The sequence below is a fragment of the Octodon degus genome, unplaced genomic scaffold (genome assembly GCF_000260255.1).
Source record: "Octodon degus isolate 3935 unplaced genomic scaffold, OctDeg1.0 scaffold00229, whole genome shotgun sequence".
NCBI lineage: Eukaryota > Metazoa > Chordata > Mammalia > Rodentia > Octodontidae > Octodon > Octodon degus.
In genome coordinates, this window is record NW_004524805.1 from 419,695 (window position 1) to 423,375 (window position 3,681).

Sequence of the window (3,681 nt, forward strand, 5' to 3'; positions counted from 1 at the left end):
GTGGCCAGCTCAGCCCACCTGGGGGCGAGGCTGGCTGGCATGTGGTGCTGGGGGATTGAACTGCGGTCCCTGATGCGTTGCTAAGCTTGTTCTAAGTAGGTGCTTTAGACCACTGAGCCATCTCTCCAGCCCCTTAAATCCATTTTAAAGATAGGAAACCCTAGCAAAGAAATAAGGACTCTTAAGAAGTAACCAAGCTGGAGGTGTAGGTGGGCAATAGAGTGCTTGCCCATTATCTTGGTTACTTTTCTGTCATTGCCAGGACAAAATACCCGACACACAAAATTAAGTAAGAAAAGGTTTATTTAGCTCACAGTTGGTGGAGGTTTCAGTCCATACATGGCTGGCTCCAAGGCAGAGTGGTACATGGCAGAAGGCAGCAGTTCATGGTGGCAGAAAACAGCAAAAAGAGAAACAGCAGCAGAGAGCAAGCCTCTTTCCCTTATATTGCATTCAGGCTAACCAACCCAGGCTGGGTGTAGTACTCAGCTAGCACTGGATCATGAATTAATTACAAACTTTAGAAGCCTGCCCCATGATGGTATGAGGCTTTGGGGGGACACATAGACACAAACCTAACACCCACCATGTGCAAGGCTGTGGATTCCATGGAATATCAGTACTAAAAAGCAAAAAAGGTGCCTGGCACAGTGGCGCATGCCTGTAATCCTAGCACTCAAGAGGCTGAGGCAGGAGGATCCTTATGAATTCAAGACCAGCCTGGGCTACAAAGTGAATTCAAGGCCAGCCTGAACTGCATAGCAAGATCCTATCTCAAAAAGACAAAAGCACAACAACAAAAATAAAACAATAAAAGATATATAATATCTGATGCATCTGACAGAAGAATGGAGATGAAGCCAGACAGTGGCACATACCTATTCTCTAGTACTCTGGGAGCCCAAAGCAGGAGGGTGCCAAGTTTGAACCCAGCCTTCACACATTAGCAACTTAGTAAGACTGTATCTCAGAATTTTAAATATACCTTTTTTTTTTTTTTGTTCCTCATATTTTTTAGGGAAGGGTCTACAGGATGTTTGGGGTCTCACTACGAGATCAGACTCATAGTGATTCTCCTATTTATAGCTTCCTAAGTGCTGGGATTATAGGCGTATGCCACCACACCCAGTCTCAATCGCACCAGTCTCAGTTGCCATCTCAGTGCACCCTGGGGGCAAGGCCAGCATGGCAGTCTCTGGGATCGAACCCCTGGCCCCTGTACCTGCTTGCAGGCACTTTTTTTTTTTTTTTGCGGAACCGAGGATTGAACTCAGGCCCTTGCCATCTCTCCGGCCCCTTGCAGGTGCTTTAATCCGCTGAGCTATTTGGCCAGCCCTTGAAGACACTTTTAAAAAACTGAGGATATTGCTCAGTGAGAAGGCCTTAGATTCAATTATCACCACTGCAAAATTAAATGAACAAATGATCAAACAGAGATTAAAGGAGGAAAACAATCTGAAGATCATCATAGGGGACAAGAATATAGCTATGTGGTAGAACACTAGTTTAGTGTATGTCTTGGTCACCCTACCACTAGGACAAAATACCCAATACCCACACTATAAAGAGGCAACATTTATTTTGGCTCAAAGGTTAAGTCTGTGCTTGGCTAGCTCCAAGGCAGGAACAGGAAGGCAGAGAGGCTTGGAAGAGGGAGCTGCAGAGAGCAGCCAGGAAGCAGGGAGAAAGCTGGAACTAGCCCAGGAGGGAGATACTAGGTCACACTCCCTGTGACCTGCCTCAAACCAGCACCTATCTCCATAAAAGAACATACCAGTGGACTAATCTACCAATAGCTGTTGCTGAACACTGATTTAGGGGTTACTGCACTATACCTGGCTCTTCCTTGACTATAGCAACTAGTAAGGAATGAAGTAGTGTCTGTGAGCCACTTTTGGAGCTTTATCTTTATACTTAAAAGTCTTAAACGCAGGCATAGTAGGGCACACCTGTAATCCTAGCACTTGGAAGGCTGAAGCAAGATGACTGCAATGAGTTCAAGCCTCGCCTGAACTGTGTAGTGAGTACAAAGCCAGCCTGAATCAACAGCAAAACTCTGTCTCAAAAAAAGAAACAAGACAGAAAAAAAAAAAAAAAAACAAAAAAAAACCACACACACACACACAAACAAACAAACAAAAAACAAAAAAAACAAAAACAAGATCCTGTCTCAAAAAGCCATGAAAAATTTACATAAAACAAAATGCATCTGTTTTATGTGTACTGTTTGATGAGGGTTTTTTTTTCCAGAACCGGGGATTGAAATAAGGCCCTTGCGCTTTTGCGCTTGCCAGGCAAGAACTTATTCTACTGAGCTATCTCCCTGACCCCATGTTTGATGAGTTTTAGTGAGCATATATACCCATGTAACTATTTCTGCTATAGAACATTTTCTTCCCATCATTTCCCAAACATCTCCAACTGCCTCTTTCCAATTTCCTCTCTCTCATTTGAACCTAGCCTCAGGTTCCCACTGATCAGGTGTTACTACAGATTTGCTCTGCCTGTGGTAGAATTTCCTATAAACACTGTTACTGAAGTTGCTCCAGAAAGTCCAGCTGTAAAGAGCTCCCAGATTGTTTAAATTTCACTCATTGGATATTATAACCTTGTAGAGAGATGAAGTCTTGTAAAGTAAGAACCCTAAATAGAATTGGGCTGTTTTAGGGCTGGTGAGATAGCTCAGTGGTTTAAAGTGCCTGCTTAGGCAAGCTTAGGCAAAAGCTCAGGAACCACGGTTCCATCCCCAACACCACATGCAACACTAGCCCCACCCCCAGGGTGGGCTGAGCTGACCACAAATAAAATAAAATAAAATGTCTGTTTAAAAAAAAATTGGGCTATTTTAAGCCCTTTGACAACAACTCATTATCAGCCTCTGTGTCTAATTTAGTATTTTATATGACTGTTGCATAGACTGTTTTTTCCCCTGGTACTGGGGATTGAAGCACCAGGAGCGCTTTACCACTGAGATACGTCCCCACCTCTTTTGAGCGAAGGTCTCCTAAATTGTTCCTAAACTGGCCTCGAATTTGTGATCCTCTTCTAAGCCTTCCAAGTAGTTGGAATTACAGGTTTGTGCCACTGCAGCTAGTGCTTGATAAAATTTTAAAATGTAAGCAGGGGGTGGGGGCCTTGGAGGGAACGAACGGAAGTGCGGGTGACTGTCAGAGACTTCGCGGCCAAGCTGGGAACCGGGAGATGGCGGAGACCGACTCCAAGACCATGCAGGACCTCACCTCGGTGGTGCAGACCCTCTTGCAGCAGATGCAGGATAAATTTCAGACGATGTCTGACCAGATCATTGGAAGAATCGATGATATAAGTAGTTGCATTGACGATCTGGAGAAAAACATTGCAGACCTCATGACGCAGGCTGGGGTGGTGGAACTGGAAGGTGAAAACAAGATACCTACTACACAGAAAAGTTGAAGGTTGAGGAAAATTGCACTAAAATCTGGAACACCATTTTTCCAAGCCATGAGAAGACCAAATGGCTTTTTGCAACCTACCACTACGTGTAGACAGGTTTCATATTGTAAAGTGTGCATTCTTACCACGTCTTATAGAATTAGTTTCTAGAGTGATTTCCCCCCAGTTTCTCAAACATGGTATCTTTCCGTCTTGGAACTTGGTTGTGCTCATTAATAAACACTAAAACTTTGGCAGTTCCCATATAAA

The 3,681-nt window shown here is 44.0% G+C and overlaps 1 pseudogene; it reads left to right on the forward strand.

The window, feature by feature from the left end:
- Positions 1-3,188: 3,188 nt before the first annotated feature.
- Positions 3,189-3,432, forward strand: LOC101587012 (annotated as a pseudogene).
- Positions 3,433-3,681: the final 249 nt, after the last annotated feature.